The sequence below is a fragment of the Cimex lectularius genome, unplaced genomic scaffold (genome assembly GCF_000648675.2).
Source record: "Cimex lectularius strain Harlan isolate CLEC.00 unplaced genomic scaffold, Clec_2.1 scaffold39, whole genome shotgun sequence".
Lineage (NCBI taxonomy): Eukaryota > Metazoa > Arthropoda > Insecta > Hemiptera > Cimicidae > Cimex > Cimex lectularius.
In genome coordinates, this window is record NW_019392653.1 from 227,719 (window position 1) to 252,913 (window position 25,195).

At 36.2% G+C, this 25,195-nt stretch overlaps 1 protein-coding gene across 2 annotated transcripts in view; it reads left to right on the forward strand.

Annotated features, from left to right (window-relative positions):
• The first annotated feature begins 17,450 nt into the window (after window positions 1–17,450).
• Window positions 17,451–25,195, forward strand: part of LOC106671165 (GTP-binding protein Di-Ras2) — a 66,874-nt gene continuing 59,129 nt past the window's right edge. For both annotated transcript variants that reach the window (XM_014402048.2, XM_014402050.2), the window contains exon 1: window positions 17,451–17,494. The gene's annotated coding sequence lies outside the window, so the exon portion shown is untranslated. The remainder of the gene's footprint in view (window positions 17,495–25,195) is intronic.

Below are 25,195 nucleotides of genomic sequence, written 5' to 3' on the forward strand. Positions count from 1 at the left end.
ATTTACTGGAATGTCTGTGGCTGCGCGGAGGGAAAAGATGAAAAAGGCCAATTCCATTCGAAACATGCTACGAGATGCCGGAATGAATATATGAACCTGAAAGTACTGGTCCGATAAAGCGAAACATCCAGGGGTTTATTTAAAACGAATACAAAAATAAAAAGCCCGTATTGTTTATTTATCGTTGTCGTTGTATTTTTATTGTAGCGTTAAAAACGAAACCGCCTCGACATAAAATGTTGTAAGATGATCGGGTCTCCCGTTCCGGTATCGGTATCGAGTTTCATCGGCTTATTATCTATTGTATTTTTCTCGGCAATCACGAGACTTTATATATCGTATAATAAAACCAATCCCGGACCGAGCCCAGTAAGAATTTCCGTGAAAATAATTGACTCACAGTGGACGGGGTGAATTTAATACCCGCACTATCGCATCCAAAGTCTCGAGTTACTCGATGGTCTCGTTAGCTGTAATATTAACGTTTTAATTCATGGGATAATCTGAACTATAAAGACACAAATATATATTAATTTTTAAAAATTTAACAAAAAAGGGGTGAAAATAAATCTCTCCTGAAACGATTGACATGTACAAATCTGCAAACTCGTCGAGTGCTGATATAAATATTATATATACAAATACATCATTTTTTTAAATAAAAAGAGAATAGTAAACTTAATTAAAGACACAAATATTATTAATATTTAAAAATACAACAAAAAAGGGGTGAAATAAATCTATCCTGAAACGATTGAAATGTACAAATCTGCAAACTCGTCGAGTGCTGATATAAATATTATATATACAAATACATCATTTTTTTAAATAAAAAGAGAATAATAAACTTAATTAGATTCCAAATTTAATATAAATTCTATGATCGAACAGCCTATTGTATTTTTATACTTAAGGGAAAATTAGTTCTGTCCGTGTCCGAGGCTTGTTTATATTAAGAATCCCTTGGCTATTTATTCAGACAACAACGATCCAAAGCCGGAAATTATTAACCGTGAAAGTTCCAACAGGCGGGCCCAAGCGGACCCACGATCGGTAGAAAACATCAAACTGAGCCTACCCGTGAAACGCCGCCTTGGTTCAAAGAATTATTCCACATGTTTAGGCATAAATTGAAACCTAAAAAAAATTGAGAAAATTCAGCCCTTTAAAATTTAAATTTGATGGAAATCCATCGGAGCTTAGAGTGCGCGTCACAAAGGCAAAAGGGCTTAATTCGATGTGTTCCTAATTTAATTTTACAACCGGGAAAATAAGCTTTGCTGAAAAAGTCAGCAGATTCTTGTGTAAATTTACAATATTTATCATTTCATATCAACATGGCCGATCGCGTATACCATTCCCAATTGTAAGTATTGTTCGGTATTAAACAGAAAGTTATTAAGTGCCTTGCAAATTGGATTACATTGATTAATTAGATTTGTTATTAAAAAGTTATCCGGTCTTTATAAAACTTTTGTTTGCTTTACAAAAGACGATTAGTTTTTGTAATTGGTTTTATTATAAAGTGGGAAGTTTATGGGCCAACAAACAGCTGAGGTCATCGCCGGCACTCTGCGTGTTTTCCTTCTTTTTCTCTTCTTTCGCGCGTATTTTGTTTTAAACTGCAGCCATTTGAGCGTCTCGATCTGGTTACTGACTCTCTGATTTCAAATATATACTTCGTTGATATCCTCGAATGCTAGCCTCTCGTTTGTACCTCAGGTTGTCAAATACAGAATAGAAACAAAACATACAATACATCACCACAAACATAGATGTCTGGTCACATTCACTCTCCCAGAGTGCTGGATATTCCTCGGTGCGGGGTTAAATCACCCCTTACTTTCATCCTAATAAATTACATTCATTCCAATAAATTAACGTAAAGTCAACATAGACACAACCCAAACACACATAAAAAAACTATACACATTTAAAAATCCCTATAGCCCAGAGGTACCGGAACAGAGATCTGTGCTCGCTGTCGTGCCCCAAGACAACCCACAGGTTCGATGATATGCCAAAATATTGTCTATATACATCAAGCCTTCTACAATTGAAATGGTTCTCGACCGTTATTCTTTCCTTGCATAACGGGCACCTACGCGGTCGCTTTCTGGCCAGAAGCTGCCCTTGCGTAATTCTTGTATGACCTATGCGTAGTCTTGTCAATATGGCCTTTTCCCTTTTCCAACTGTTCTCCGTGGACCAGGGACCGACTTTTTTCTTAACCTGCCACAGTTTAGCAGGGTTATTTCTATTTCTACGAGCCAAGGTGGTTTTAATTTTGTACAAAAAAGTTGTCTTACATAGATTTCTACCCCTTAAAAAAAGTATGTTCGTACATTGCTTTCGGGTTTAATGTAAATTAATAAAAGTATATTATACGTTGGTTTCTATCCAAATAATAATAGTAGTAAGGTAATACGTGGATTTTCCTTTTACATACATGAAACATTGGCTTTCATCCAACAAAATAGATTCTGTTTCGGTCTCTTTTCTAAAAGTAGGTCTAAAAAACAAGAATAAACAGAAATCTATGAAGGACACAATATAACATCGGATACAATCGGTATATCGTTTATACCGAAGTGATTATTAATTAAAAATTCCCTATGTTCATCTGAATACATAAATTTTGTATAACATAATCGGTAGTCAAAAACCAACAGATCGATTCAACAAAATATCGACATTTCATGCGTAAAAAACACCTCGAATGTCAAATATATCGATATTCAAAATGGTGTTTGTTTTGTCTGTGTTTAATTGAATGTACAGAGTGTTCGGCTACTCGTGTTACAAACTTTGCCAGTAGATTCTACTTTAAAAGTGGAACCAAAAAGCCCTAATTAACTATGGTACGAATCTCACCAGTTTCGGAGTTATTCCACTTTTTCTGATTTTTTCTGGTTTCACGACCTTGCTTCAAATAAACAATGATAACTCCAAAACTAAAAGGTTTTGGACAAATCTGTTGATACCGTTGAAAACTCGGTTTAATTTCCAATAATATGTGATCAATACTAAACTTGCAAATGTGAAATAAGCGTTTTAGTAGCCAGAACGTAAAGGATTATTGTATTATTATTATTATTATTATTATTTTAACGAGGGTTCACAACAGCAAAGATTATATCAACCCTCGGGGTGCCGGTGTTTTTGAAAAAAAAAAGAAGCCCATTTGTAAGTATGTCGGATTCGAATACAGGGCCGCTGGATTCAAACCCGGGACCTTTACCTTACAGTGATGAGCGCCGTGTCAATGCCTAAACCGTTGCGGCCGCCGACGCCCCTGTATCATCATTCTCCAAATTTAAAAAGTTTGAAGATTCAAAACGTTTTTAGTTATCTATCTAGCTATGGATACTTTTTCTAATGACGAAAACGCTGATATCACCTTATGTACGGGTTTTCCGGGTTTAATGCGACGGCAGCGCGTCAAAAATACATTGTGGACCGTGGAGAGCATTTCGAATCAAAATTAATAAACGTTTAATAAATTCATTCAAAATTTTTAAAGTTATTCCAAATCAAAAATTTTACTTGTTGTAAAATTAAAAAAAAAAGTGATGATTGAAGGTTTATCACTTGTAATGCCAGCAGGCAAACTGTCTAATGACCTGTAGCCAGGGGAGGAAAATAATTGGGGACGTGAAGTCCAACAACTGGCAGACAACATGGTCAAACTGGGCAAATTGGACTACTTTGACTAAAGGACTAATGATCTTATCGTTCCCTCCACCCTTTAAGGTTTATAAACTAATAACCCCACGGTCAGCCAAGACGTAACTGTCCTTGAGCAAGATCGAGTTCATCAATGGTTTTTTTAAATTATTATTATTCATATAAAGAAGTGTTTGACGATTTACAATGTGTTCATCGACGATAATCCGTTTTGTCGGTCCGCTATGCACCGTTTAAATCCAGGTGGGGGTGTGACGGAATTAAACCGGGTTTCCTTTTAGCCGCATTGTCTCGTCGAAAGCATTGTCACGAAGTTAAATTGTTTTGAAGCATTTTCCCCCCTTCTGGGCCTCCCGACAACGACAAATCCCCGTTTTAATCAGACTTTCCTACTCAGCAAATCCGGGCCGATGTGTTTTTCAAACGAGGATTGCGATTAATCCTGAGGTTGACACAAACCGGAAAAAAAGACGCCTTGCATTTGCACAAGAATAGTAAAATTTTTAAAACTGTCGAAAAATAATGCTAAATTGAGACAGGATTTGGAGATAAAAGACTCATCCATCCTTCCAGGGTCTAAAATCGCCCTTTGATGTGAGGTCACGTGTAATCTTGGACTGTATTATTGAAGGACAAGGGAAACAATAAACCGGTCCAGGCCGCAACGTAATGACGGACAATGAAAAGGCTTAATAGCCGAGGATAGTTCAACAAGGGCTCCCTATTGGCCCTAAACCCTTCTGAACCAGAGGCCCAGCAATGAAAACGGCAACGATCAAGTTTCAAAGAGAAAATTATAACCGAGAAGGAAAGCAAAATTAAATTTCTTCAAGATTTTCTATTCCAAGATTATACAGAGCGGAACGGATAACCTCTTCAGTTTTATATGACGTACTTTATTGATTGTATTGCTTTTAATTGACACCACGAATCAAGATAAAGTATGTTTCTTTTCATTCCCTCGCTTAACAGACTTCTTGAAATCTGGAACAAACACACACAAAAACTTTCTCTCTCCCTCCAGAAAATGAACGTTGTACTGTTTGTGAGAAAGCTGGACTGGAAGGTTATATATTCGCCGAATCAAACGTTTGTGACCATCTTAAAAAGGCTGTGTATGCCTGTTAGCATGTCTAGACATGTGCTCAGCGAATGGAAACTTATAGATCGCATTTCTTGTTGCGATTCGTTGTGCTGTTGAAAAACTAAACCTACTTAGCCCTTACTAGTCTAATCCGTCCCTAAAACAACCCTTCCTTAACCGAACCTTTACTAAAAATTAACCCCAACTAACTTACCTCAACCAAGCATTACCCAGCTTGTCCTTAACCCTAACACCGTGAAGTGGTGATAACAGATATCATAAAATGCTTTCAACATTAAAAACATTTGTTAAAAGTTGTTTCCGTTGTATTGGAATTTACTTCCTATCAATTCACGAAAAGGCAATCAATTCAGCTGAATCTTCCAGGGGTAAAATAATAATTTTTGTCGTATCATACAATTTAAAGATCGTAATTATTCTGTTTTACTTTTTGATCTTCATACAAAAATGATCCATGCGTAAAACAGCTTTATCGGGCAAATTCAATTCAAAATGTTCATTAAGATAGAGCTGGATTTATTAGAACGAGTTAAGGCCGAGATAAGGCGAAACGACGTTGCGGATCATTGGAGGCTCGATCGGATATTGGGCCCGTCAATCGTCACTGATCGTCCTCAATCGGATTGGTCTCGATTATTTGGAGATGTCGAACTGAAATAACCAATACGCCGGAGGTTTCTTCGGACGATAAATCATCGCACTTTCAGATCGAACCATTTTAAAATAAATAATGATAAAACGCTTTCAATCGATTCATTCACGGTAGGAATCGATTTCCTGTGAGAAACTCAATCCTAGGGCAAGCCGGCCTTTGCCAAAGCTAACGATGTCAATCCAGCCAAACCCCATGACTTTATTCGAATAACGATGTCGTATGGAATCCATATTCCGTCTCCAGCCACGATTCGCTAAAAAAATAATCTAAAATTTTTAACAAGATTAAAGGCAGGTTCGGTTAGAGACGGTTGAACAGGTTGGGTGAGGGTTTAGAATTAAGGGCGCGTTGGGTTACCTTATTTTAGGGTTAATAAAGACTGGGTTATGGACGGTCGACAGATTGGTCAAAGATAGAATGGGTTGTGTTACGACTGGTTATAATTGGTTAGGAGAGGGTAGGTTAGGTTGGGTTAAGGACAGATTCGGTTAAAGACTGGTTCTATAAAAATAGATTGGGCAGGGTTATGTTAAGTTAGGGTTACAGACAGGTTGGATTTGGTTAAAGATTAGTATTGATTTTGGTAAGGTTAAGTTGGGTTAGTTTAGAATTAGGTGCGTGCTGGGTTTAGAACAACTTGTGTTAGGTACGAGTTTGGTTAGGTTGTTTTAGGGCTAATAAAAGACTGGGTTATGGACGGTCGACGGATTGGTCAAAGATAGAATGGGTTGTGTTAAGATTGGTGATAATTGGTTAGGACAGGGTAGGTTGGGTTGGGTTAAGGACCGATTCGGTTAGGTACTAGTTCTAACAAATAGATTGGGCTAGGTTACGTTGAGATTAGGTTAGGGTTACAGACAGGTTGGATTTGGTTAAGGAAGTTTGGTGAAAGGTTATTGTCAAATTTGGAAAGGATAAGTTGGGTTAGTTTAGAATTAAGGACGCGTTTGGTCAGGTTATGTTAGGGTTAAGGACAAGCTGGGTAATGCTTGGTTGAGGTAAGTTAGTTGGGGTTAATGATGGATTTTAGTAAAGGTTCGGTTAAGGAAGGGTTGTTTTAAGGACGGATTAGACTAGTAAGGGCTAAGTAGGTTTAGTTTTTCAACAGCATAACGAATCGCAACAAGAAATGCGATCCATAAGTTTCTGTCCGCTGAGCACGTGTCTAGACATACTAACAGGTATAAATATTTTTAAGATGGTCGCAAACGTTTGATTCGAGAAATATCCAACCTTACAGCAATCTCACGATGTGCTACATTCATTTCAAGAAGTCTGTTAAGCGAGGGAATGACAAGAAATATACTTTCCCTTGATTCATGCTGCCAATTAAAAGCAATACAATCAATAAAGTACGTCATGTAAAACTGGAGATTTATCTCTGTACGTTTTAACAGATGCCATATTTAAAATGTTAAGCCTTTCGGAATTAAGCCGCGCACAAGGGACGTTTTACATGTCGTCCCACTGGAAGGCATCTACATGTTCTGCGTGGATTTCTCCGGGTCCCCTGTGGTTTTGGTCTGTGTCAAACTGGAAACCCGACAGAATCCATTTTATTGAAAGCCCCTTCATCTCGCGTTGAACAAACTTGTGAGGTAAACCCCGGTTTTTCACGTTTTATCCACAATATACATTTATATAAGACGGTATAATTACTTTTACTTCAATAAGGAGGGGGGAGAGTAAAAAATAACATTTTACCTTTTAAACTGTCTTCGATGGCCTGGGGTAAAAAATAAGGGTGGATAAGAATGAAAATCCTATTATCGGATATTAATCAGAAAAGTCAAGAATCAAAAGGCCATTGACAAAGGATTCAAGGTAGATGGATTTATTTTGAAAAAAATGATAACCAAAATAATATATATAAAAAAAATCTCTTTCCAAATGGAAGTCTTTATCCAATATACCGTTTTGTTAATATCTTCCCCTTAAATAAATTTACTCTTTCCGTCTATAAATAATCTTGCCAACTTAAAAATTAACATAAATGAAAGGAAACAAAGAATTAAAACAAAAGAAAATATTTAAAATATATTCTCCAATATTTTTAACAATAGAGAAAATATAATTGAACATTTTACTTACTGGTCCGCCACTTCTCGCCGTGCATTTTCTTAACTTGAGATTAAAAAAAAGCAATAATGAGTGTTATAAATAAATAAAGATAAAACAAAAAATAAATAAAAAAGGAAATTGCGAGGTAACATTAAAAAAGGGCGAGAAACGAATATACAGCGAGAAAGTGACAGAAAAAGAAAGGAAAGACTGAGTGAGAAAGTAGTATTAGGAAAAGAAAGGGAGTGATTGAGAGAAACGGATATGAAAGCAGAAAAAATCAGACAGAAAGATAGACCGAGAGATAAAGAAGAGAAAAGAAGAGAAAAAAGTTGAAAAGAGAGAGAAAAATAGGAGAATGAAAGAGAGAGAATAAGATTGAGTGTGGACGAGAGAGAGTGCGTAAACAGAATATAAAGAAGCCAACATTATGAGAAAAAAACCGTTAAAAAAGAGTGAAGCACTGTAAAAAAGCGAGAGAACGACAGGCAACCAGAATGTCAGAGAAAAAAATAAAGAAAGTAAGCGTGAGTAAGAGAGTGGAATGAAAAAATCTTGAGATCAACAGACAGCTAGAAAATCCAAAAAGAAGAAAGGGTGAGTGAGAGAAGAGATTGAAAAAGACCCAGAGACAAACATGCAGACAGAAAGTGAAAAAATAAAAGTGGGTGTGATTAAAAACAGTAGACAGCCAGAAGAAAATTTGGACAAAAAGAAGAAAGAGCTAATTTAAAAACAGCAAGAGACTATCAAACACCAAAAAATAATAATATAATTATGTGTGATTGAAAAAAAAGCTTGAGAACAATAGGGAGCAAGAAGATAACAAAAAGAAAAAAATTGGAAAGCCTAGGTGAGGGAGTGGAATGAAAAAAGCTTGCGATTAACAGACAGCCAGAAAATCCGGAAAAAAGCAAATATGAAAGAACGAGGGAGAGAAACGTTTGAAAAGAGCAAGAGACCGACCAATAATCAGCCAAAAGGGACAGAAAAAATACTTATTTCTATGTCACTGTTTTCTCCCTCTCTTTCTTTTAAATACACTTCTTTTATTCTCGTCTTTGTGTCTTGATTAATCTATTTTTTGTCTAGCTGTTTTTTTATCTTCCGTGTTCTCTTCTTTTCTGATTTTGTCTGCGTTCTGTCTCAATCGTTTTCTCTTTATCTCTCCCTTCCCATCTTTTTTTTCCTATCCATCTATTTTTCTTCATAACTATCTATTTTGCTCCTTCTGTAAGGATATTTAATCGTTGTAGATATAAAAAGATAAAAATCCTATTGTGCAAAAATATTTCTTTTCTTTAACTTTAAAGTTCTATGTGGAATAGACAATAAGCAAGAAAAATTGCTGGATGGGGCAAAAATCTCTACAGGAAATTTTACAAAATTTAGTAAAAAGAAACACCTTTACGATAAGGTATGGTTCGTTTTTATGACTGTATGACTTTATGGAAATTGGCAGATTCATCGATTCCCGTTAAAATTTCACCCCACGCACTTTTCCCCTTGTATTTCGAAGTGACTTTCTCACGAAGTTCAGTGGGCGCTTTTAAAAATTAAATATTTAATTGAGGGTAATTGCTCGGATGTTATAAAAGGGCTGGGGTGAAAATTGGCTCAAAGGGAGACTTCCTATTCTTTCAAGAGTTTATATTAAAAAAATATCTTAGTTTTACATGTTGGACTGAAAGGTAGATAAGTCAAGTTGATACTTGGCATACTTCATTTTTTATTACTGGGGGGGGGGTTGATATGTATATATATGTTTTTGGATTGGGGGTTGTTTATTATTTATTGCATGGTCTATTGTATTGGATTTTTAAGACTATTGCTGTAATTTTTAATTTAATAAAAGGATTGTTTAAAAATTATTACCCCACAGAAGATTTAAACTCGGTGTTAAAGGGTTGGTAGGTTGGATTTTTATTGGTCTTCCCACAACCCGAAAGTGGAATCAAAAAACCCAATTAGAATAGCTCTTATTTCTCTTCTCTCTTGTGAAATTTAAATTGCAAAACGGCCCATGAATATGTAGCCGGGGAGGAACGGGAGTCAAGTGCCAGTGACTCGGCATTTTTCCGGATACCGGGCCGAGATTGGACTTTCGCAATAGGGACGGTAAGCCGGGGGACTTAGCCAAGGGCTTAAAGGGCGATGGGTGGTAGGTGGGGGGAAGAGATTCGGGGTTTAAGTGAATCATCCCGTGTCATTTTGGAAACACTATTAATTCTCATAGTCTATTTGTATTTATTCCACTTTTTCAATATAAAAATAAAACTCGTAAATAATCAATGATACTTCGATTACACTGAGTGTTCATATTGTTCCGTTTAAATCATCTCATTCTATCTTGTCATTTCTTGAGTTTACAGTTGGAGTTTACAGCCCTTAAGGCTCAATCCATCAAAAAACCTACAGTAAAACAGCGAGACTATGCGGATGCAAAGATATTTCATTCATGACATCGAACGAAAGAAAGGCCATTTTTAAAAGTAACAAGGTTTGATGATGCTTCGTTTTATTTCATCATGTCCTTCAAGACTTCAACCAATCCAGAATCTTACAGTAAAACAGCGAGGCCTCGCGAATCCCAAGGTGGTTTGATCGAAGCATTAATTTAAAACGAAGAGCATGCTTAAAAATCTCAAAGCTTGATGATGCTTTCTCTAATTTCATCAGTCGATCGTTAGTTCAGTTTGGTGTTCATGTTCGTAAGACTTTTATCAAAAAAAGTCTAGTAAAACAGCGAGACCAAGCGAATCCCTTGGTGTTTTGATAAATACATCGATAAAAAGAACAAGCTTTAATTTAGTTTAAATCCATCTTGTTAGTTAGTTTGTTGTCTGGGCAGGTCCTTAGGACTTTAATTATCAAAACAATATAATAAATCTGCGCGACTACGCGGATCCAAAGATGTTTTAGTGATGACATCGTATGGGAAAAAGAACATTTAAAAAAAAATCGAGGTTCAAGTTTTTTCAAAGAATCCTCATCCTCCTTCATCACAAAAGAGAAGTAAAACGGCGAGATCTGGCGGAACCAAAGGTGTTCTAAAGAAGTTACTTATTAAGTCGAAGAACGTACTTAAAACAGCGAGACCATGCAGACCGAATGGTGATTTAATTTCTATCCACATTGACAAACCCATAGTAAAACTTTTTTTTCACCTGTTGAAATATTACTGATATTACGTAGACTTTATAAAAGAGAAAAAATTAAATCAAAGGAAACCCGGTCCTGGCAGTGTATGGAGTTTTGCTCATTTTGAAAAAAAAACAAAAAAACGAGACGTTATATTGGGTTGTCCGGAAAATAATGCAGGATTTTGGTATTAAACAAAAAAAAAGAAACTAGTTACTTTAAAGCAATGTTCTTTAATCAAAATAATTTCCCNTTCATACAAATGAGTAATCCTGTAAACGTAAACAGAATATTTTATATAGATTTTTTTTAATGAAAACTTAAAATCCTGCATTATTTTCCGGACAACCCGATACATTCCGGATGAAAGGCTGAAAATGTATTCATTTGTATTTGTATTCGTCCTGGAGATTGTAGATTGTAACGTACGCCGTATGAGTAAATTTTGAAAATCGCCGAGGGAAATCCGGGTTAAAAAAGTCACACCTGCTCTCCTGAAACTGTCGTAAATTCCATCCCGCTGGGTCGGGGATCGCCGAATTACAAATCTGCACAATATATGCCTTGGAGAAAATTGGCATATGGATTGGAAAGAGTTTTCTCATCTTAATTACCTCCGTGTCCGAATTGGTTGTTAATCAAATTTACCCTCTTTTATTTCCCTTTTCCCTTTAATAATAATATTTATAAAAATTCATGCTTCCTCACTGAGCACTGAGTATGACAAAAGGTCATGCCGACGGTCAGTTGTAATTAACGATTGATATCTTATTCCAAACTCAGAAGTTTGCCGAACGATAAACTCTCAGATATCCTCTGTCTACCGTACGTTAATAGCAAACTTGGTAGTTTGTCTTTGAAATTCGTTAATGGCTGTTGATAATTTAGCTGTTGATCTACGTCCAAGTGGGAAAAAAGCGAGGACACGAGGTCCAGTCCTCAATTATAAGATTTTAATCCTGTAGACTTCAATCCATTAAAAAACTCACATTAAAACAGCGAGACTATGCAGATAAAAAAAACGGCGAACCAGACGGATCCAAAGGTGTTTTGACAATGGCATTGATAAAAAGAATGTTTTTGTTTAAAAAAAATAATGCCTAATGATCCTTCCTATTATTCTATCTCGTCATTAGTTGGGCTTGTTGTTCATGCATGTCCTTAAGATTTCAAGGCTACGGGATCGTCCTTAGGTCTTCAATCAGTATAAAACCGTATAATAAAACAGCGAAACGACGCGTATCCAAAGGCGGTTTGAACTAGCATTAATAAAAAATAAAGAACATCATTAAAATCTTAATGCTTGATGACCCTTCGTCTAATTTCATATCGTCTTTAGTTGGCAGTGCATTTTTATGTTTTTAAGACTTCAATCTATGGACAAAAGTAAATTAAAACAACGAAATCATCCAAAGGTATTTTAATCTTGAAATCGATAGAAGCAAAGCTCATGTTTAAGAAATCAAAGTTCGATGGTCCTTCAATTAATTTCACTCTTTCATTAGATGTTTTGGCTGTTCATGTCCTTAAACTTCAATCCATTGACAAAAATATAATGAAACAGCGAGACCTGACGGATCCATCGATGTGACATCAATAGAAAGAATGAACAACTTTAAAAATATTAAGTTTTGATTATCCTTCGTTTAATTTCATCCTTTTCTTAGTTATGTTTGCTCTTCAGGCCTTGAAGTATTCTATCCACCGAAAAACGTACAGTAAAAGAGCGAGATCTTGCGGAACCAAATGTTTTAATCATGACGAAAGAAAGATAATATATATTAAAATAAATCAAGGTATGAAGACCCTTTGAATAATTCCATCTTGACATTAGTTGGCTCTTGAAGCACTTAAGACGTCAATCCATTGACAAACATATAATACCAGACGGATCCCAAGGTGTTTTGATAATGACATCGATAAAAAGAATGTTTCTGTTTAAAAAAATTAATGCTTAATGATCCTTCATATTATATTAAGGAAACACATGCTTAAAAAAATCAAGGTTCGATGATCTTTTCTTTAATATCATCCTTCCATTAGGTGTGTTTGCTCTTTATTTCCTTAAGGCTTCAATCCATTGACAAATGTATGATAAGACAACGAGGCCAGGCGGATCCAAATATGTTTTGACTATGGTAAGAAGAGAATAACTGGTTAAAAAATCAAGGCTTGATTTTCCTTCGTCTTATTCCGTAGTGTGATTAGTTGGGTTTGTTTGCACCACATTTTCCTTAAGACTTTAATCCATTAAAAAACCTTTAGTAAACAGCGGGACCAGGCGGATCCAAAAATGGTTTGAAGCTAACGAATTGCCTTGTTCATCTTGCCTCCTCTTGCTTGTGTGGCTTCTTAAACGTACTTACATTTTCATTTAGATTTGTTTACACGGCCATGTAAAAATAGCGAGAACGTGAGGTCCAGTTCTTAATTACAGGATTTCAACACCTCTCCCAATTTAATATTTTGTCGATTTAACCATTTTGTCGTGTCGGACACGAACGACCAATTTTAACTCGTCGCCTTTTGTCACGGCCGTAAAAAAAGGGGAGAAAATGAAAGAATACAAGGCTGGTTAATATTCTCAAGCCACAAAGGTGTTCTTTTTTAATAAAGGAATCCGAGGAAGGGTAGGACAAAAGGGCTTACTTCTTGACTCGAGTAGATAAAAAAATACAAAAATTCTCATCCAAATTCGTACAATGAAAAGGGCTTCTTTTTTTAATTTTGCTGCCCATTATTGAAGGCAAACAAAACTAGGCCCTAATTATAAAACGCTTTCGAATAAGTTCGCCTTGGCTGCTTTCAAGTCGAAACGGATAAAAAATTACTCGCTATAAAGTTTAGCCTGCGGTTCGTGCAATGTTTAAAAGTGCTTAAAAGCATTCCAGAAGGCTCAGAAGCAAAGACAAGATGGTATTTATTGGCAATTCGTTGGCTTCGACCACTTTTTTGCACCCGCTTGGTTTCGCTGTTTTACTAAAGGTTTTTCGATGAAAAATCTTAAAGAAAAGATGGAACAATCAAACCAAACTAATTACACAACGGAAAATAAACTCCTGGATTGTTTAATACTTTACTATCGTTTAATAATGTTGTAAGCGGACGACGGCGCGGCGGCCGAATTATTTCTCGATATTCGCTTGTCTTTCTCTAAGCGACAAGAGATGAGTCGGCGTAAGCGCGTCGCTACTTCGCGGGGAAGGTAAGGTTCCAGAATTCAATAAACCAGAGAGCGTATTCAGTAACATTTATTGTACACAATTCTTTCTCTTAATCTTAAAAACATCAGAATCTTACTTAATCTACAAGTCAGCCACAACTCTAAATCTGGGATGAGTCTATCAACAAAGGGACTTACCCCAAACGATGCTCGCCACGATTAGTGTCCACAGCATCTCTTCTCTCGACCTCTGAGTTGGTTCGATTGGCCGCAACGGCTGGTCCTCGCTGGCTCTGGCTGGCTGAGTCCCCTTTTTCAATCCCAGACGGAGTGTGGCTGCTTCTCTCCGGGTCCTTGCTCTTGACTGCCTGGGATGAGTCTCTGATGTGGACTGGCTGGAGGTGAGTCTCGGATCTTGACTCACTGGGGTGTCTTGTATCTTGACTGTTGACTGACTTTTGATTTTCCAGTCATCCCTTTTATACCGGGTCTCTCCCGGAGTAGGGATGGAAAGGAAACTCAAAAGTCGGGGGAGTTCTCACGCTGCGGCGGGGCCTGCAAAGACGGCGGTCCAGCACAGGGTTGAGTATTCCCAATTTACAATGTCCCCTGTTCTTACCTAATTGTCTACCTGGGTAACCGTTTCCAAGCTACATTTGCCAGATGTGTCACGTCGTTTCCGTCTGGATCTGCCTCACACTTCGACGTTCTTACCTATTTTGTTCTTATTTTACAATTTAACTTAACGCTAAGACGGGGGCCGGCTTACAATGTCATAGTCAAAAAACTTTGCATCCGTCTGGTATTGCTGTGTTACTACACTTTCGATGGATTAAGGTCTTAAGGGCATGAAAACTAATGATAGCACGAAATTAGACGTAGGGTTATCAAGCATTGATCCTTTTTAAATTTTCTTGCTTTTGGCGTTATTTGTACAGCTTTGGATCCGCTTCGTTTCGTGTTGTACTACGGTTTTTCCAATGGATTGAAGTCTAACAAAAGGATGAAATTAAACAAAGGATAAACAAAACTTGATATTTTTAAAATTGTTCATTCTTTTTATTAACGTCACATCGTTGGATCCGTCGGATCTCGCTCTTTTACTGTACGTTTTTCGGTGGATTGAATACTTCAAGGCCTGAAGAGCAAATAAAACTAACAAAAGGATGAAATTAAACGAAGGGTAATCGAAATTTGATATTTTTAAAGTTGTTCATCCTTTCTATTGATGTTCCGTCGGGTCTCGCTGTTTTATTATATTTGTGTCAGCGGATTGAAATTTAAGGGCATGAAGAGCCAACGCAACTAATGAAAGGGTGAAATTAAAGGAAGAACTATCGAACTTTGATTTTTTTTAAACATGAGGCAAGATTAAAACACCTTTGGATCTGCTTAATTTTGCTGTTTTAATTTACTTTTATACATGGATTGAAGTCTTAAAAATATGAAAATGCACTGCCAACTAAAGACGATATGACTTTAGACGAAGGATCATCAAGCTTTAAGATTATTAATGATGTTCTTTATTTTTTATTAATGCTAGTTCAAACGACCTTTGGATCCGCGTCGTTTCGCTGTTTTATTATACGGTTTTATACTGATTGGCGAATCTTAGAGAAGGGATTACAAATAAACGCCCTTCCTCTAGGGTTACTGGAAGGAAGAAAAAAGACCTAAAGACTCACGAAATAACTTATTTATCAATCTCACGATGGACTTTTGCAATGGATCATCAAGCCTTGATTTTTTTAAAAACTTTCTTCCTTTCTAGCTATGTCATAATCTATATGCCTTTTGGTTCACTTGGTCTTGCTGTTTGAAACACATTTTTTCGTTGGATTCAAGTTAAGGAGAAGTATAATTCCGCTAAGAAAAAATCACAGCCGTCAATTTCTTTGTTTCTGAATAACCCGACCAATTAGTAAGGATTGTTACTAATCCTATCACGCATCTTAACGGCCATTAATAATTGTTTGGACAGGAGCCCGTTAATAATGCCAAACTTATACTGTTATCTAGCTAAATCCAATATCCTTACTTATGGGCCAAACGCGAAACCGTCCCGGTTAAAGGTGAAGCCTCTTCATTCTGAACAATACGGCCAGACTTAAACGAAATATGCAAATATATGTTAAGTATGTAAAGGTTCGAAGGTTATAATCATCAATTTAGAATTTTGTGATCTTTAGTTAAAATTTCACGTGCAAATATGCTCTTTAGACTTTAATCGATCGCCATCCCGGGTAAAACAACAAAGGGTCACGACAATATAATTTTTAAGGTTTTATTATTAAACTACGACATTCTGCACAGAAAGAAACTGGTTAGATAAAGCTCCGAGCTTTAGAAATGGTTTAAATAAATTTTTGAAATTTGCGAATAAATTTTTCTGCCTTTACGAACTTGAACTTAAAATTCCCGCTTTTTATGTAGATGCTGGATCAAAAACTATATTTTAAAATAAAATACTACTTCTTTTTTCTTTAAGAGGAATCGGCGTGTAAATTTGTTATGTCAAAATTACCCTTGGAAGAGAAAAAAATTCGACCCCAATAAGAAAATACCTTCTGAAAATATTTCGTTTATTTTTTTCAAAAAATCAATATAATAAACCAAATATGTATGTTTAGAAGTCATAACTGACCGTATTAATTATTTCAGTTAATTATATTTTTTTATCTAAGGTCTTGGTTGAGATGAAAAAGTCAGTTTCACGAGCGGGATTCGAACCCACGACTTAGGCTCAATACGCCGATGATCTAACCACTTGAGCTAGCTCCAGATCCAAATTTATTCCAAATTATGTAATTTATTTTTACATAATTGATATACTTGACTTGTCCTCGAAATCAGCAAAATTACTTTCCTCGACGATATGACTGTTTAAATTGGACTTTACTGTTTGAGTTGAATTTGTAAATTACGACAATGGTTAACCGTCTGTATTGTGCACATTGTGGATACACAGACAATAGAGTATTCCAGATGTTGAATTTAAATAAAACAGTGGTCGAAAGGTCGAAAAGTGGAGTCGGATTATATGAAAATACTGAATCGCGAATGAGCGTTGAAAGTAGGGGTTGTTTTTTGGTTTAGCATGGGGTTCGGAAAGGAGGGGTATCCGTTTTATTTCCCATCCTCGCCTCTTTTCATCCACCTTGTTAGGTAAACCCTAGGGTTGAATGCGTGAAAACCCACCGGGAAACTCGCCTCGAAACAGGGGCCGGGGTGAGAGGAGGCCATTAAAACTTTCGAATAAAACAGGGCATTCTATTTGATCCAAGATTACAATTTGAAAGGGCTTCAACTGCCCCGCCAATTTCGCACCAGGAAAACTGGCCATACCTGGGATAATTGGCTTTTACGCCAGACAATATAAATAAAATAGAGGGTCGACGACATTTTGACAACTACAAAAATAAAATTTGTTCTTTTGGTTTGCCAAATTTTTTCAACTCTCGTGAGTTTTTTTACGTACTCAAATTTCATTAATGATGAAGTATTTTAAGCTTTTACGTTTTACCAACGTCTATCTTTACATTAACACATATACAGCGTAAAAAAGTAAACAATAATTATAAATGTCTAAATTCAATTTTATCACTTAAGTTTAATATGTTCGTTTCTCTGTTTCAGATCACCACCCAAAAACCATAAACTTTACTACAGTCAAAATTGCGAGGTGAGTCTTGTCAAAAAACATATTTTTTGTTGTTGTTTATATTTGTAATCTGAGAATGGGAACGAGTAATTTATCAAACTCAGATTTGATAATATATATCCACCTCTCTTTCTATCATTCATGCCATCCTTTTTTATTTCTCCCCTCTTTTTCTTTTTCACTTTCTCTTAATTTTCTTTCTTTCTGTTACTATCTGCCTCTCATTCTCTTGAATTTTCTTTCTTTATTTTTGTTGCTTTTTTCTCTCTTTCTTTCTTGTTTTTTCTTTACTTCTGCTGCTATCTTCCTCTCTTTAACTCCCTTTCTTTCTTTCTTTTTGATGGCATCTTCTTCTTACTATTTCTTTCTTTTTCGCTTTTTCTTTTTTCTTTTTCCTGCTATCTTCAGCATCTTTCTCTCTTCGTCTTGCTCTGAAGTAGAGATACAGGCAGGTAAACAGAAAGAGCGGGATAGAGAGAGTGAGCAAAAAAGCAATTGACAGAGTGCAAAGAGAGAAACATAAAAATAGAAACAGCTGAACAAAAAAGCGGCAAAGAAGAACGAGAGCGATGAGGAAAGGTGCATGGTGGAAATAAAAAGATGTTAGAAATAATGAAAGTAAATACAATACAAAAATGGAAAGAGGAGAGTGTCAAGATAGAGAGATAGATAGATAGATAGATAGAGAGAGAGAGAGAGTAAATGAAATGGAGAAAGAGAGAAAGATAGCAAGAGAGTGAAAAAGCAGAGAAACAGGCGAAATCAAGAAGAGAGGTGTATGATAAAAAGATTGATAAAATACAACGAGACAAGCATAAAACACAGTCATAGTAGAAGAAACAAAACAGTGAATTAGAAAAAGAACAATGAGAGCGAGAGGAGATAAAAAATGGTGCCTAATAATAAGGATAAAAGTTAGAGAAAAACAGATAAAGGGAGAGAGAGAGATAGAGAGAGTGAGTGAGTTATTTAAGAGTTAAATATATCGATAGTTAAAGGGATAGAGCATAAAAAAGACCCATAACCGAGAAAATAGTAAAAAACAGAAACAGAAGAACATACAAGAAAAGAGTAAAGAAAGATAAACACATTTTGCAATTGCTCTGTCTTACTGCCCTTCTGTCTATTTCACTCTCTCTTTTTCTTTCTCTCTATCTCTTTTTTCTCTCTCTCCTCACTTTCTCTCTCTCTCTTTCTCTTTCTCTCTCTCTCTCTTTCTCTTTCTCTCTCTCTCTCTTTCTCTCTCTCTCTGCTAGATTCTCTATTTGTTTTTTCACCTCCTAGTTCTTTCTATTTGTCTACATTTCTTGTTCTTTACCTTTCCAAATACAAAGAACTATTGCAGAGGAGGAAAGGACAATGCATAGATGCATTACTGGTTAGATGCATTTTTTGTTTCATCCCCAATGATTAGTCATTGAATTTTCTGGTGTTACATTTGATCATGTTGAGAAAAATCAGATCTAGACTAAGTTCTTTAAACCTGAACAATTCTGTACGATACAAATCGGTTCAGTCAGGGAGCGGCGTTCTAATTGCTTTAGAACCAGGTGATTTATAAGACAGTCGTTGTTCTTAATTGGGCCAGTTTTGTCAGTTTCTTAAAGATAATTCAGCCATTTCTGTTCTTGTGTTCGTTCTGAAAAGTAATCTCAGAATGAAATACAACTTTTCAAAGTTAAAACAAAGGTTTTTCCAACGTGGCGTTCCTTTTCGCCTCGTCGGTTTCGACGTTTTGCCCCGTCTTTCAAGTCTTTTTACTCCGTTTCATTTCGAGGAAAATCCTCTCATTTTCCGAATTAAATCGGTCGACGTCTCTTCTGGTGTTTCGCGTCGGACCGAGAGAATCGGCAGCTTTTAGAGTATTGCCTCCCAGTGAAGAAGCCTCCCGGATCAATGGGCCGAACAGGCATTATTCACCTCATGTCACGTCGAACGTTATTCGCCGATGGTCCAATAAAGAATGCCCGGTCATTCGGGCCGAACGCTCTACGACATTATGCGCAGGAAAGGGTTCAACCTCGGCCTATTTACCAGAAAAGAGCCTGCCAAGGGAGAAAACCCCTTCACAATGCATAAAAATGTAACATGCTCCTTGCAAAAAGCAGGGAATGATCAATAGATGAGGTAAATTGTATCCTAAATCCACCCACTTTTCCATTGGCATAAATCATAATAATCGAACGATTTATTTACTGCCATAAAAATACCATATCGTCTCAAATAAGTCAACTGGTGTAATAAAACACAGACGAGCAACTGAGCACACAACAAACAGCAAACATAAGGAAACAAGATGACAGGATGTATTGAAAGACCAAATTCTCATCATCTTAACATTTTCTCTCTTCTCATACACTTACTTTCTTTATCTGTATCTCTTTCTTTCACATGTATACCTTCCCTTTCTGTCACTCTCTCGCTTTCTCTTTTTGCTTCATTACGCTGTTCTCTTTCGCTTCCTTCCTTCTCCCTTTTTCTCTTTTCTTCTCTTTCCCTCTCTCTCTCTCTACCTACCTACTAATATATTTCTTTATTTGTTTTTAATGGTATCATCCTCTCATCTTTTCTCCCTCGCGCTATCCCGTTGACTTTTTGATGGATCTCTCTTACTATCTTACTGTTTCTTTCTTTTTGCTGCTATCTTCCTCTCTCTCTCTCTCTCTATCTCTCTTTCGCTCTTTATTTCTTTCTTTTTGTTGTTTTCTTCGACTTTGTCTCTCTTTCTCTCTCTCTCTCTCTCTCTCTCTCTCTCATGCTTTTTCTTTATTTTGCTGCTATCTTCCTCCCGTTAACTTTTGTTCTTTCTTTATTTATTTTAGTTGTTTTTTCCTCTTACTAACTCTTTCTCTCTTTCTTTCACCTGTTATCTTCCTCTCTCTATCTCTCTTGCTTTTTCTTTCTTTTTGCTGCTATCTTCCTCTATTGTTTTTTCTTTCTTTTTGCTGCTCCCTCCATCTTGCCCGCTCTTTCTTTCTCTCTTGCTGCTATCTTCCTCTTTCTACTTCTCTTTATTTTTTCTTTTTGTTGTTATCTTCCTTTTACTCTTTCTTTCTCTCTTGACTTTTCTTTTTTCTTTTTGTTGCTATCTTCCTCTTACTCACTATTTCTCTCTTTACTTTTCTCTCTTTCTTTCTCCTGTTATCTTCCTCTCACGCTCCTCTTTTCTCTATTGTTTCTTTGTTTTTTTTGCTACTTCAGTCATCTTACTCTCTCTCTCTTTCTCTCTTGCTGCTATCTTCCTCCCTCTAACTCTCGATTTATATTTTTTATTTTTGTTTTTATCTTCCTCACTCTATCTCTCTTTCTCTCTTGATTTTTCTTTCTTTCTTTTTGCTGCTATCTTCCTTTTGCTCTTTACCTTTCGCTTTCTTTCTTTATATTGCTCTCTCCCCCCTCTTTATCCCTCTATCTATTTATATAACTTTTTCTTTATTTATTTCCTTGCTTCCCCCCCCCTCTCTCTGTATTATTCCTTACGTAGCTCTCTTTTGTTTGTTCCTCCACTGTTTCTCTCTTTCTGGCTTTGTTTTTGTTGCTATGTTCCTTTCTACCTATCTGTCTTTGTGTATGTCTATCTTCCTCTCTCTATTTTTGTCTTTCTATGTTTTTATATCTCTCTCTTCTCTTCCCCTCTCTCACACACCTTTCTTTTTATTTTATAACAAACAACTTCTCCCTTATGTCCTACCTGTCAATTTATATCAAAATATCACTTCCTTATTTCACAAAAAAATAACTCCATTTCTTGTTAACATGTGAAATATTGAATAGATTTTTGAACAGTGAACAACAAAAGAACAGGCAGGGAGTGAAATGTAAACTTTATAAAACTAAGTAAAATAGAAGTTTAATAGTACGAGATCTGCAGTTGAATTAGGCTGGACGTCTTTGAGTTTTTCCACCCTAATCCGATCGAGTTAAGCCCTTTTATTCGCCCACGTTAAAACCAAACCTATATGTTTTTTTTTTCAAAATAATTTTGTTTTTGAATGTAGTCCTTAAGAAATAGAATCGACGCACAGACTGTCTTGTGCTACAAAATCCCCCCCCGTATTTTGTTGCGGGAATTTTGAATTAAGACGTAAGGGGAAAATATGAAGACAAAGGGAACAACCTCACCTCGGAATATTGCTAATTTAATAAAATATGAAGCAGCTATCTTGTATGGAGACCGCATATTTTCCGTGAGAACGTGATGCGGTTTCATTATGTACAAGACCGTTTGTGATATATCGCCTTCCTTGCCGTTTCAATTATGGCTTTTTTTACACGATTTCCCGTTTCCAGTAACTCATGCCTTTTTAGTTTCTACCGCGACAAAACTTGGTATTAGCGCTTTTTTTTTAAATTATTGGTATTGAGCAGAATAATTTTTCTATATTGAAAAGTTGGCGATTCCAATTACAACTCGTGTCAATGTTTCTATCGACTTTAAAGGCAGCTTTTGGACTTTTTCTTCCAATGTACCTGAATAAGCGGAATGCGTAATCATGCGTGCCGCAAACTCGGCCCAATCGATACCTCGGTAAAAATTACCATCTTGTTGGAATTCAGGTCTCGCTGAATGCCTTAGTATATCCAATAGAAACTTCATTGCCGACGATCGGAGTTTGATGAGGACGTTTTAACCGAACTGCCCTCCGCATAAAACATTCCCGGTCTGATTACTCTAAGTCCAGTTTGAATAAACTTTTCTCAAAGGATTCAAGATTTTTTTACTCCTTTATTTGGATTGTTGAAAAATCATATCTACAGAGTGAAAAATGTTTTGTTTAATTTTTTTTAGACCATAAAACCATTTTCTCTGTATTTTTTTAAATATCTCAGAAACTGATAACTTTCTTGCAAAAAAGAAAACGTTGTAGTGAATCGAGGTCGGCATCCAGGCAAGAATCCTTTGGACAAACGTGAGAAATTGTTTGGGGATGTTTGGTTGCTTACGACTATTTATCTCAAGATAAAGAAAAATATCTTATGAGAAATAAAGAAACGCAGGAAGATAGCAACGGAGATAAAGAAAGACAGAGACAGAAGAAAAGAAGAAGGAAAGAGAGAGAGAGAAAGAGACAGACGAAAGGACAAAGGTAAGAAGATATAAGAAATAAAGACAAAGCCATATAGCTACAAAAACCGTGGACAAGAAAGAACCATGAGCTATAAAGAACCGTGAGCCTGAAAGATCTACGAAAAAATAGCGAGCTAGAAAGAACCGTGAACGTCAGAGAACAGAGGGTTGGAAATAACCTTGAACTGGAACGCACAATGAACGAGATAGAAAAGCACCATGGGCTTTAAAGAGAGTCGGGCTTAGGATAGAACTATGATAGTAAAAAACCATGAGTTATAAAGAACCGTGACCCTGAAAGATCTTCGGGGAAAAACCAGTGAGCTGGAAAAAACCGTGTACGACGGAGAACGTAGGGTTGGAAATCACCTTGAGCTGGAAAGCACAATGAACGAGAAAGAATAGTGAGTTGGAAAGAACCGTGAGTTAGAAAGAACCATGATCAAAAAAGTAACGTGATCGTCAGAGAACAGTGAGTTGGAAAGAACTGTAAACGAGAAAAAACCTTGACCTATGAAGAGCCAGGATTAGGAAAGATCCAAGAACGAAAAAGAGTTATGAGCAATAAAGACCCGTAACCCTGTAAGATCTGTGAACAAACAAAAAACAGTGGGCTGGAAAGAATTTTGATCAAGAAAGAATCGTAAATGTCAGCGAATAGTGGGCTGGAAAGAACCGTGTACGACAGAGAAGGGTGAATTGGAAAGAACCATGATCAAAACAGTACTATGAACTTTACTGTTAACTCAGAAAACTGTGACTTGGAAAGAATACTAACCAAGAAAAAACAGTAAACCAGAAAACAAACCTCAGCGAGATAGAACGGTCAAGAAAAATAACTGTGAGCCAGAAATAACTCGGAACGAGAAAAACCAGTGAGTTTGAAAGAATCGTAAATGACAAAAAACCTTAATTCTCATTTAAGTAATAATGCCTGATCTGAGCTGACATTTTGGAAATTATCCCTTTTTTAAATGATTCTCTTACTTTCCAATTGGCACCCGGAATGAGCAATCTGTATTGATACAATTTAAAATAATATTAAGGAAAAACATATATCTACTATTCGTAGATACAAAAATTAGAGAGAGATTTTATACTTTCTTTTTGTTCCTAAACAGCCTATCCTAAAATTTAATAGACACATTATTTGGGTCATAGATATTCATGTTGGGTACAATCAGGTTTCAAAGCTTAACAGGAATAACTTCTTATCCGAAGAAACGAAACGGGGCCGGCCTAGAAAGTTCGAAACCCCTGGAGATAGAAAGTGAAGTCTCAGGACCTGAGGGCGCAGACGGAAATTAAGAAGTCCCTCCTAAGTTGAAGATATGAAGTAGATGCATCCTTCATGAAAATTCTGACGGAACGAGTCTCATAATGAGAGTGCTGGCTCATTTCTTTTTTCCATCTTAATTCTACATCGATTTGACGATGAAAAAACACAAATTTCTCAATGCCAGTTTGCATCCTTTTGGAGTTCGTCCTCTCCCCATTGAAAGCCCACCTGGAAGAAACAAAAGCGTGAATATCCTTTCATAACTCGGGAAACTTTTGCGATTTGAATCGGGTCGGAAGGAGAAAAGCTACCGGCGTTATCGACAGTCGGTTGACAATTCTGTTTTCCTTGATAACGTCTTCTCTCACCATTTTCACGTCCCTGACAATCGCCTCTTCCTTTCCTCCGGGACGGCTCGGCGGAATTAAAAAGTCAACCTCGTTCAAACTTCTCGCCGACTTCCGATTCGACCAATTAACCGTGAGTAATTAAATCACACCTTGGAGAGGAAAAAACAAAAGAAGAACCTTGAAATGACTCAATACTAGTGATTTTACGAAAAAACATCCCACACTCCGTACATATTACAAATACATAACTCTAACTGAAATACATTGAATATTTGATGTTTAATATCCTCATTAATACTTGAATAACAGACGCACAAAACTGACATTTTGTCAGGCTCCCTCAATATATCGGTTCCTCTATAGCCTTGTAAGATTTAACTAGCACTACAAACCTCCAAGTAAGTTACTTACACCAGAACTAGCATTAAGTCACACTTTGTTGAAACAAAAAATAAATTTAAAAAATATAAACTTTCCTTGATTAAATTTACGACAAAAGTAGGAATTTATGAAACGAATCCTTTTTCCTTAGATTTTCTGGAAAGAAAAACTTTGAAGTTTGAAAATTTATTACACAACGTTGTTAAATTTAAAATTTTTTCCAACTAATAAGTAATATTTTTTGCAACATTCGATAAATAACAATAATTATATTATTATTCAGAAATCGTGAGAGGCGGTTTGGTGTGTTGTAGGTTTGAGAACAACATTTTCTTTATCGTGCCAACGTTTCGTTCTTTATTGAGATCATCATCAGGGCTCAAAGTGTTTGTTTTCAGCGTAATTGTGCCATTCTTGCGTGTCGTGTTGAGAGTGCCCAAATAATTATATTATAACCAAAAGGCTAGATATCGGAAAAAGACCGATATGTTTAGAAATTCGATGTATGTATTCGTGACAAGTTGGTAATAAATATTATCGTGAATTCATTATAGTTCGTGGTCCGATTGATCGAATAACGTTTTTCAATTAATTATTTTTTATGTAAAGTTTTGGTTCAGATAAAAAAAGTCAGTGTCACGAGC